The sequence below is a fragment of the Crocuta crocuta genome, unplaced genomic scaffold (assembly GCF_008692635.1).
Source record: "Crocuta crocuta isolate KB4526 unplaced genomic scaffold, BGI_CrCroc_1.0 scaffold790, whole genome shotgun sequence".
In the NCBI taxonomy this organism is placed as follows: Eukaryota; Metazoa; Chordata; class Mammalia; order Carnivora; family Hyaenidae; genus Crocuta; species Crocuta crocuta.
In genome coordinates, this window is record NW_027531898.1 from 267808 (window position 1) to 279678 (window position 11871).

Consider the following 11871-nt stretch of genomic DNA (forward strand, 5'->3'; position numbering starts at 1 on the left):
TTCTAGATATTTCTCCATCCCCTTACTTTCAATCTGAAGACGTTCTCCTGTCTAAAATGAGATCCTTGTAGACAACAAATAGATGAATTTTGTTTTTGTATCCACTCTGCTACCCTATGTCTATTTATTGGGGCATTTAGTCCATTTACATTTAGTGTTATTATTGAAAAATATGGGTTTAGAGTCATCGTGTCCATTGTGGGATTCAGGCTTGTGGTGGTGTCTCTGGTATCTTGCGTTTTTTGCAACATTTCCCTCAGAGAGTCCCCCTCAGGATTTCTTATAGGACTGGTTTAGTGGTGACAAATTCTTTCAATTTTTGTTTATTNATCTCCCTTCTGCCTCTTCAGTGCGTGCATTGGACACCTCCATTTCGTTTTGCATCTCATTTATAACATTTTTTAATTCATCACAACTCTTTTTAAGCTCCATAGTCTTTGTAGCAATAGTTTCTCTGATGTCTTCCATACCTTTTTCAAGCCCAGCAATTAATTTTATGGCTATTGTTCTAAATACTTGTTCAGTTAGGCTGCTTATATCTGTTTTGAGCAGTTCTTTAGCTGTCATTTCTTCCTGAAATTTCTTTGGAAGAGAGCTCTTCCGTTTCCTCATTTTGGTTAGCTTTCTATCTCTTGTTAGTTTTAAAAGCTTGTTATGCACTCTTCACCTGTGACTGCTGCTGTACCAAAGAAGGCTCTTTGACTGTCTAGGGCCTGTCCATTCAGAAAGTTTTTTTGAATGGTCTCTCTTGTTGAGACCTTCGTTATTTTATTTTCCTACTCGTAGTGGTATTTGGGACTCTCCACCATGTGTACTTTGGCTTGTTTCTTGAGGTAGCCCTGGAAAAGAAAACTGACATACAAACACACAGGGAACAAAGGCACACAAGCACACAGACAAATCCAACAAACACACATACCGAAAGGGAAAATGAAAAGGCAAAAAGAGAAAGGAGGGAAGGCGAATAATAAGAAATAAAAATACATAAAAAAAGAAAAGGAAAAAGAAGAAACCCAATAGACAAAGACAGTCTAAAGCATGTAACCATATTTCCCAGCTACAAATAAATAGCTGGGTGTATGCAGTGTTGGTGGAAGAACATAGAGAAATGAGAAATGACAGGGCGGGGATGAAGTCAAATTGGAAGTAAAATGAGCAGGCAGAAGGAGTAAGAGGCTTTTTTCAAAGAGCAAAAGAGTAGAATATGGTTGGAGAAGAGGCAAAAGAAATGAGGATGATGCTACTCAGAGAAACTATATAGTCTGATTACTCCAGAGAGAAAGAGATGAAAAGGTAGCAGTGGAGATGTAGAATTTACATCTAGAGAATGGATTAAATGTAACTGTTTAAGCAAGCCAGTGACCAGAACTAATCAGGGCAGTGCATAGTGCATCCATGTTGGTCTTGCCCTGGCTCTGGTAAAAAAAAAAAAAAAAAAAAAAGAGGACAGCTCTCTAGCGGGGATGTGTGTGGTTTGGTCCAGTGCATCACGTGGGAGTCCTGGCTTGGAGGTTGTGGAGAGAAAAGGGGCAGCGTCCCAGTCCCTTCTTGAACCAAACGTTGCAACTCACTCCTTTGTGTGTGATCTCCCTGTGCTGGGGGTGTAGCCAAGGTGGGCCATGCCCTATATCCCAAGCCAGGCCTCGTTTCCAGATCTCAGTCTGTGTGCCCCATTGAAATTGCCCGAAATATAAACTTGCAGGCAAGCCCCTCAGAGCAGTTTCAAGCCTCTCACTCCCCGGTGGGGATCCAGCCGAGCCGGAAGCACAAAGGTGCGGCCGCTGCACATCCCCTCCAGGTTGAGCTGATGAGCAGGGAGCAGTTTCCCCTGAGGTTGCCTGGGACAAGTGCATCCCACCTAGGGTCAGCTGGAGAGCAGGAAACCGGATCCCTCTGTGTCCTGAGCAGAGGTTTTTCTCTTCTCCAACGACAGGGACAGTGTCTTGAGCAGTTTTGGCCACTCTTTTTTCCCCTAGACTCACTGGGGCTCCCTCCCTCCCTCCCCCGTGTCTCCAGTCCCAGCCCGATTTTATCTTCCCCAGTTCACACTCATGCTATAAGGTTTTCTCAGTGGGCTCTGTCTCTTTTTCCTCCCAAACTCCTGGATTCTGTAAGGGTTCCTATGTCTTCAGGCCTTCTCTGTTTGAGAGATGGGGGTGAGTGAAATGTACGGAGCGCCCTACTTCTCCGCCATCTTGCCTCCGTCCTTAATACCTAAGCCCATTTGATCTAAAGTATGATTAAATACAATGTTTCCTGTTCTGTTGGATGATCTATCCTTATTATTGTCATCTATTTTTCCCTTTATATCTGTTAATATTTGCTTAATACACTTAAGTGCTCCGATGTTGGGTGCATATAGATTTATATTTATTATATCCTGATATATTGATGCATTTATCATTACATAATGACCTCCTTTGTCTCTTAACTACTATTTTTGGTGTAAAGTCTATTTTGTTTAAGTATGACCACCTCTATTTTCTTTTGGCCCCGTTTGCATGGAATATCTTTTTCTACCTCTTTACTTAGAAACTAAGTGTGTCTTTGAAGCTGAAATGAGTCTCTTATAGGTAGCATATATTGGGTCCTCTTTTTTCTTAATTCATCTAGTTACTCTGTGCCTTTTGATTGGTGAACTCAATACATTTACATTAGAATGATTACTGATATGTAAGGACTTACAAATGCCATCTTAGTACTTTCTGATTATTTTGTATTTCCATTGTTCCTTTTTCCTCTGTTTCTGCCTACTTGTGTAAATTGGTTATTTTCTGTAGAAGTTTGTTCTACTTTGTTTCTTTGTCTTTTGTGGCTCTACTCTGTTTTTGCTCTGTGGTTACTTTGATTGCATAAAACATCTTATAGATAAAACAGTCCATTTTAGTCTGATAGCAACATATCTTCAAACACTTATAAAGATGTTGCCTTTTTACTTATCCCTTTTATATTATTTATGTTACAATTCATCTATTTTATGTTGTGCATTTATTAACAATTTATACTAGCTATAGTTATTTTTAATACTCTTTAACTTTTAAACTACTGTTGAGCAATTAACATGCCATCCTAATATAGCATTACAGGTTTTTTTTTTTTTTACCATCTATTCATCTTATCAGGATATTGTGCACTTTCACATATTACATGTCAGTGATTAGTGTCTTTTCATTTCAGCTTAAAGAGCTCTTTTCAGCATTTATTGCAAGGCTGGTCCACTGTTGGCAACTTTTTTCTTTATTGGAGGGGGTAATTGAGAAGGTGTGACTATTCCTTAACCTGTGAGCTAGACCTGGGCAATTGGAGGCTCCTTAACTCTCCTGTCCTTAGAAAGTATCCTCTGCCCACTGTTTCCACAGTGGAAACCATTTTTCAAGGACACAGCCTCGAGAGAGCATTATGTTTGGAGACCCTCTGGGTGGTATATGCGATTGAACCCAGGAAAGGCTTCTAAATAAATTTAAGACTGGTAGGCAGGTATGCAGATCTACTTATCTTGCAGACACCTAAGACAAACCTCGTAAGTTTTCTTGCTTAAAATCTGTCACCTACCAATCTGGAGTGGCCTGCATTTCTTCAGTCTCTTCCTGCCGTCTGTGTATAGGAACCAGTTTGCAAACCAACATCTTTCAACATTTTGAATATGTCATTCTACTTTCTTCTAGTTGGTAGAGTTTCTGCTGAGAAATCTGCTGATGGCCTAGTTGGGGTTCCTTTGTAGGTTACTTTCTTTTTTTCTTCCCCTGGCTGCCTTTAAGATTCTTTCTTTATTATTGATTTTTTTTGACAGTTTCATTATAATGTTTCTTGTGTAAAATGTTTCTGCATCAAAATAATGAGGTGCTCTATTAGTTTAGTGAACATGTATATGTAAGTGCTTCCCCCAGGTTTGGGGTGTACTATCTATTATTTCTTTATTTTTTTTTTCATTTTTTAAAAAATGTTTTATTTATTTTTAGGAGAGAGAGAGAGACAGCGTGAGCAGGGGAGGGTCAGAGAGAGAGGGAGTCACAGACTGAAACAGGCTCCAGGCTCTGAGCAGGCAGTCAGCACAGAGCCCGACGCGGGGCTCGAACCCACGAACCGCGAGATCATGACCCAAGCGAAAGTCGGACGCTTAACCGACTAAGCCACCCAGGTGCCCTGTATTATTTCTTTAAATAAACTATGTCTCCTCCCTCTCTTCTCCTAGAATCCCAATTATTCTAATATGTGCTTTCTGATTGAATCTGATAGTACTAATAAGCTTCTAAAAAATCTTAGTTCCCAATGTTCTTTTAACTGAATTTTCTTTATTCCTATCCTCCAAGTCATTTATTCTTTCTTCCATCTGGTCTGCCTTCATATAGATGCAATCTTTTTCCTTCATTTCATTCATTAAATTTTTTCTGCTCCACTATCTGGCTCTTTCTAAACATTTCAATCTCTTTGCTGATGAATGGTTTCTATTCATTAATTTTACTCCTGATTTCATTGAATTGTTTTTCTGAAGTTTCCCATAGCTTTTTGAATTTTTTATAACAGCTATTTTGAATTCTTATTTAGTTTGTGTAAATGTTTGCATTCCATTATTGAATTGTCATATTCTTTTCATGATAACATATTTTCCTGATTTTAAAATATTATTTGTCACTATGTGTTCTGGCTTTTGCATTTGAAATAGCAGATATTTTCTTAAATTTTTGTTTTCTTTGGTTCTTACAATTCATTGGGCTGGCTATGAGAATACTTTCTTTGTATTCCAGAGGGTAGTATTATACTCAGGTTTGTGGCTTCTTCCTTGGCCACTGATCTTTGCTAATTTTCTGAATAAGCTCCCTGTCTACCAACACTCCCTCTCCTGAATGCATTGGGTAGAATTCATAAGGAGCTGTCCCCAGAGGGTAGGGATGTGTGCATTTATTACTTGGAGTTTGGGGGTCCCAACAGACCTGGTTAGGAGATCTTCTAGTGGGGCACTCCCAGAGGTTTGTAGGCAGACTTCATGTTGAAGTGCTGAAGCAGACAGCAGGGACTGGGTTCCTTTAAGATCTTTTGATACTTTTCTCCACTTCTTTCTCTTTCTTCTCCTTTTCCCCAATTATGATGGTTGCCCCTTAGAAATCAGGTGTTACTAAAGAGAAATGGGATTTTCCCAGCCACAATCCACACAACTTAGATAGCCAGGCAGTCACTTACCAATTCACTTTCTACCTTCTCCATGGAAAAAGTCACCACTTTCCACCTCCTCTCTGGGAGAGGTTGCTGCTACCTGCCAAACAGCTTAGTCCTTGAAATAACAAGGGTGGCCCTGGAGAGTTCTTCTCTGTCCTCTGTATCCAGACTTTTTTTTTTCATCACTCAAATGGCATGTTGGAATCTCCCCTCTCGCAATATGAACTTATACAATTTCTCTTTCACTTATGGGTATCTGCCCAGGTTTTCCTCCTGATTGCTGCAAATAGGGGCAGGGGAGGTTTGCCAACTCCCTTGGGTCCACAGACTTTACTGAGGTCTTATTTATTTTCAGATTCACAGGTGAGCAAGAGTACTCTTGAGTCCCTTAGTGTCAGGTGCTGAGGTACTTTTGTTCAGTTATGGATGTAATTGTTTAAAAAGGAGGAGAGGGGCAGCTGGGTGGCTCAGTCAGTTAAGTGTCCGACTTTGGCTCAGGTTATGATCTCACAGTTCGTGGGTTTGAGCCCTGCATCGGGCTCTGTGCTGACAGCCAGCTCAGAGCCTGGAGCCTGTTTCAGATTCTGTAACTCCTTCTCTCTCTCTGACCCTCCCCTACTCAAGCTTTCCCTTTCTCTTCTCAGAAATAAATAAAACATTAAAACATTTTTTAAAATAAAATGAAAGGGAGGAGAGAAAAAAGGAATGCTTTATGTTTCAATGATGCTAATGTCACTCTTCATGAAGTGCCATGTTTAACAATGTCGCTTTGGTTATGCTAGTACCACTCTTCTGGCTTGATTAGACAAGATGGAAAGCAGTATTATGAAATATTCTGAATTCCTAGCCAAAGAGTTAGTCCAGTTCCAGTTGCCTATTCTAAATTGTTAGAATAAAAAGAGGTTCTAATTAGAAAGCAAAAAAAACAAAAACAAAAAAGTAAAAGGACAAGATATTGTGGTCTCATATTAAGAAATGAAGTCTAAAGATATTACTGAGATCTGACTCCAGAGCAATGTTTTGTTTGGTTCTGTGCTTGTGAGTAGGCTAGTGAATGGATGTTTAAAATGGCAGTTGAGTGAGTATTTAAAATAAAGATAAAGGAGTTGAAGGAAAAGACTGTTCAGATTATGTCAAAAATGAGACACAGGGGAGCCTGCATGGCTCATTTGGTTAAGCATCCAACTCTTGTTTTTGTCTCAGTATCGAGCCTGATTGATATTCTCTCTCTCCCTCTCTCTTCTCTGCCCATCCCCCCTCTCAAAATAAATAAATAAACATTAAAAAATAACAGACACATAAACCAAATGACCATATAAAGTTTAAAGGAACAAAGATAATAATAAGCAAACATTCATGCTTAAATCAGCAGGATCAAAATTTGTATCTGGTAAAGTACTTGAGAAAGAAAGAAATCTACAACACAAAAGCGTTATTTTATGATAATAAATGTAATAGTCCATACTGAAGATATTAGTGGTAAGTGTGCTAAGTGATATATAAAAACATGTTAAGTAAAAACACAATAAAACAGAAGTGACTATATACTATAGCAGTAGGGACCTGACTACCACCATTCCTGCAACATAAAACAAATAGAAAAAAATAATAAAAGATCATAGTTTTGGGGCACCTGGGTGGCTTAGTCGGTTAAGCGTCCGACTTTCGCTTAGGTCATGATCTCGCGGTTCGTGGGTTCGAGCCCCGCATTGGGCTCTGTGCTGACTGCCAGCTCGGAGCCTGGAGCCTGTTTCAGTCTGTGACTCCCTCTCTCTCTGACCCTCCCCTGCTCACGCTGTCTCTCTCTCTCCCCTAGAAATAAATAAAAATATTAAAAAAAATCATAGTTTTAAAAAGTATCTTGTAGGCTTTAGTCAAGTGTGGCATGGCTGCTCAAAATGAAGCTATTCTACTGCAAGTTTACATGGTTACACCTTCTTATCAATACTTAGCAACACTTGTTATTGTCAACCTTTAATTTTTGGCATTTGGTATCACACTGAGATTTAGAAGTTTTATTTTCAATCCTCTCATGATTGGTGACACTGAATACTAATCATACAATTATTAGCTATTTGGGTATATTCTTTTTGGAAGCTTTTGTTCAAGTACTTAATCCACTTTTAGTATTTTCCTGACTGATTTGTAAAAATTCTTTATATTTTCTAGATGTGTGTTATTTAGAAACAAACATACACATTAAAGGAACTGGAGAGAAAATAGATAACAGAGATAGCAAAAGAACTTCAGAATATAAAGAAAAAAATCCATTTGAGGAAATGGAGAGTAAGACCTTCACCTATAGATTAATTACATGTTGTTATAAAATAGAATCAAAACAGGAAAGAACAATTTGAAAAAAATAGTGAAAATCAGGCATTTAGTAATAGTTTTGAATAAAGATGCATTAGTTTTTAATAAAAATGCACTATATGAAATAGAAACAAATGCAAGAAAAGAGAAAAATTAAATGATCAATTCAGGTAAATTTTCAAATTTTAAGAGTTCTAGAAAATGAGATTATGGAAAATTGGCAAAACATTTTGAATTGCAGAAAGTAGAGCCTGAGGAGAAGATTTTAAATGTTTTCAGGAATAAAAAGAAAAAAAATTGGTTCATACAAATTACCATGAACCTGATACTAGAAATTCTCAACTGCTATTTCTAGACATTAGAAATATAGGCAGCATCACTTTAAGAATCCTGGGGAAATAAGCTATTTAAGGGGAAAAAAAGCAAAATTCAATGTACCTTCCAGATAAAGACATATTTACATGTAGAAACAGTAGAAGTCCTACTGGAAAATTTGGGAATCTACACGCACAACAAAGGAGTCAGGGTACCCTCTGAACCAATCCTTAAAACCCAGAAGTTAGAAGAGAAGCTTTACTCTACGCAATTTTTCACAACTGTGGCACAAGGCACAATAGTTAAAATACAAGAAATTGGAAACACAGCTGCAGGCAAAGAATAAATGAGGGGCTTATACCTATAATGTATAAGGAGCTCTTACAAATTGACAAGGAAAAACAACCGATTCCAAAAATAGGCAGAACACATGAAGAACCACCTCACAGATGAAGCAAATCCAAATGGCCAACAGTTTTTAAAAAATCCTCAGATTCATGAGTAGTCAGAGAAACTCAACTTTTATGTAACAATGAGATGACACTCGTCATTCATAGAACTGTTCAAATTTAAAACGAGTCTTAAAAAATAAAAATTCACAATTTCAAAAAAAAAAAAAGAATACTGGGGAAAATATTACCTGACCAAAATATCAATCAATACTTCCATAGTCAAAGAATGCAAATATTAACCAATAATTTAACATAATTTTGTCATATACTTATGCAGATATATACACATATATGAAGAATGCAGAGGACTGAGGGAGAATTTGTAAGAGAGCTAATTTGCCTCTCCCATAAAGGAAACAAATGACATTTTAAAATCAAGCAATCCTTGGAGCACCTGGGTGGCTCAGTTGCTTAACTGACTGACTCTTGGTTTTGGCTGGAGGTCATGATCTCACAGTTTTGTGAGCTTGAGCCCTATGTATGGCTGTGTGTTGACTGCATGGAGCCTATTTGGGATTCTCTCTCTCTCTCTCTCTCTCTCTCTCTCTCTCTCTCTCTCTCACTATCTCTCTCTCTCTCTCCCCCCTCTTCTCCCCTCTCTTTCTCTCTTTCTTTCTGCCCCTCCCTCACTCTCTCTCAAACTAAAAAAAAAAAACCTTAACAATTTCATAAAAAGTAAAATTGAGCAATCCTCAACATCAACAGATTCTTTAGATTGTGAAAATATCAGACAATTAATATAGCTGACAATTGAAAGTGGTTGTTGAATTGAATAGGGCTAGAGTACTAGGGATCTCATGCCCTAAATTTTACCAGAAATAATTTGGAGCTGCATATATATTTGGCGGGAAAATCACCCACCAAAATATCAATAGGGAAATATTTACTAGAGGTTTTGTATGAGCAGGTCTCATTAACTTAGATATTTACATATTTTTTGTATTTGAATCTAATTAGTATTTATACAAAAAGTGATTGGAACCAGAGATTAAGACTGAAGAAATTGCAATGAGTGATAGGTATATTAATATTGGGAACATGATTCTGGCTAATGTACTTTTGTAATACTTAAGGGAATTGGAAAAAGTGAAGAATGTGAGTAATTAAAGTCATTTCTCATATAATTCTAGAAGACTCCAGAACTCACGTAACTAGAAAGATTCCTTTGAGTTTGCTGTTGCAAGCCAAGAAATAGCCTTACTAGTTATTAGAAATGAGAGAGACTGTGAGGAGATAATATCATTTATAGGCTTTCCTAATAATTTAGCAGAAACATGACCCAAATGCAGAATACTAATTTACAGGCACTGGATGAATGAGATTTGATCATTTTTGATACCAAAGAGTTAAATGGATAAACTTCAAAGACTTCCTAGAAAATATCTGATGCTTGATATGTAATGCTGAGTTATCCTGTGACAAAAAAAAATTTCTTCATTTTAATGGAAAAATACTGTTTTTGTTTGTTTTTTTTCAGCTCAATAAGTTCTGTTCAGTAAATTCGAACCTTAAATATGTTCTTATATACTGGGCATCAAACAGTTCTTTAAGTAAAGCTGACATTAATATTCTTCATTGGTTATTTTTTCCTTCTTTCTTATTAGTCACCCTATTGAGCACCTACTGGATGGCAAGCATTGCGCTAGTATTTTAAAATACACGAAAAATATCACAGCAACTCAGAGTATTCTGCACATGCACATGAGGATATCTTTGTTCAGAGGTATTAAATAAGTTGCTCTATACCACAACACTTACAAATGGAAAAATATAACAACTGTAATACATTTTCCATTACATCATGCTGTATTATTTTAAACATATATATTTTTTCAGTCAACAAGTGTTCACTGAATGCTTAGTGTCTATCACGCTCTATTCTTGACAGTAAAAGAGAAACAAAATGCAGTCCCTTTCCTTATGATTCTCATAGTCTAGTGAGAGAGTATTTGCATAAACATATATTTTGGGAAGAATGAAAATTTGGCTTTGGCTTTAGTATTCCTTTTTGGGAATTCTGTACAATTTGAGAAAATGAATTAAGATCAGAATGCCACTACAAAATATAATGAGGGAGAAATATTCCAAAGCATCTATGATAAATCATATTCAATTTTGACACAAAAGATAGTAAGAAGAAATTTTAAGTTAGAGAAATGTGATGTACTAAAGTACATATTTTGTTTTCATTTCTCAGACTTCAAAAGTTTTCCAAATTATTTAGAAATATTTTTTTCTGATGATTTTAAGCCTATAGAGTCAAATATTTGAACAAAATCTTATTGAACTGACTGCAATAGAATATCAATCATTTTCTGTGGATGAATATCAAAGGATTTTTAGTTTAATCCAAGCTATGAACTCCAAGTAGCAGAATTCTATCTTTGAAACTATTGCAGAAACACTAGTTCTTGACTCCCATTCTGCTGTATATACCAACAAAATGTTAAAAATATTATTGAATTGGTATTTTTCTTACTTTACTAATAAAAATTTAGACATAAAGATGGAGCCATACATGTTTTATCAGCTGAGTTGTGAAAATTTTAATTCTTTCCTTTATTTGGTGAGAAACTTTTAGGTCTCACATAGCTAACAACCGCATGAATCTGACTGGTGAACTATTTATCGAATGGAAAATCAATGAAGCAAATGCTGTATAACTCTGACTGACAATGAAATAAATACGGTTAAGCCTAGGAGTGACATGTAAATAAGCAGATGATGAGTATCTTTTTCACATTCTTTAGTTGTATGTTAAAGTAATTATGACAATTGTTATGTAACAAAATTACTGTCCTTAAGCAGGAAAATACTTATCGCTACTTAATCCAGACACATTTATAAGGTATAAAATAGATGATGGAACTTCTAGATATCAGATGTTCAAACAAGATGGAATAGAAGTGATTACATTTTTTAAGAAGATTGAATTAAAGATTTAACACCATAGTCTGCCAATGACAATGCCAACTTTCAAGACAGCTTGCTTTTAGAGAATATAGTTTATTTGTTAGAATCTGCTAAAAAAATAACCAAATGAGTGTGACTTGAGACCAAAAGTATTTCTTACATTATGTCTCCTATAAGGAGTCTCCCAACATTTTGCTTCACAGAGCATGCTAAATTAGTGTGCATGGAATGAAAGCTGAGATGCATGTGGGAATTTGGAGATTTGTTATATTGAAACCAATTAAATTTCTCCATTGCTATATTTTTAGATCCAAGATTAAAAGAAATTTTATCTCAGGCTGTATGTGTAAAACGACAACTAAGCAAAAATATTTCTGATACAATAATATGTGAAGACATTTTTAAGTCTTCTGAAAATAGGAAGAATCTTCTTTAAAAAGTATAAACAACTCCAATTTGAGAAATGGATTTGATGAAATTACAGGAATTGAAGAGCTGATGATAAAAGACTTTCAAAGTTAGTGGCAAACATTATCAACAGTATCCTACATTGACATAAATATCCCGCAAACAATTCCATACCTACCAACCACATTGAAAGCTAGTGAAGTTGTTTTCCAAATTAACATTTCAAACTATTGAATTGACATTTACATGGTTAGTAGTGAAATTTATCACTTTGGGAAATTTGAGAAAATTTTCAAGTCAAATAGGTTCATTCTAT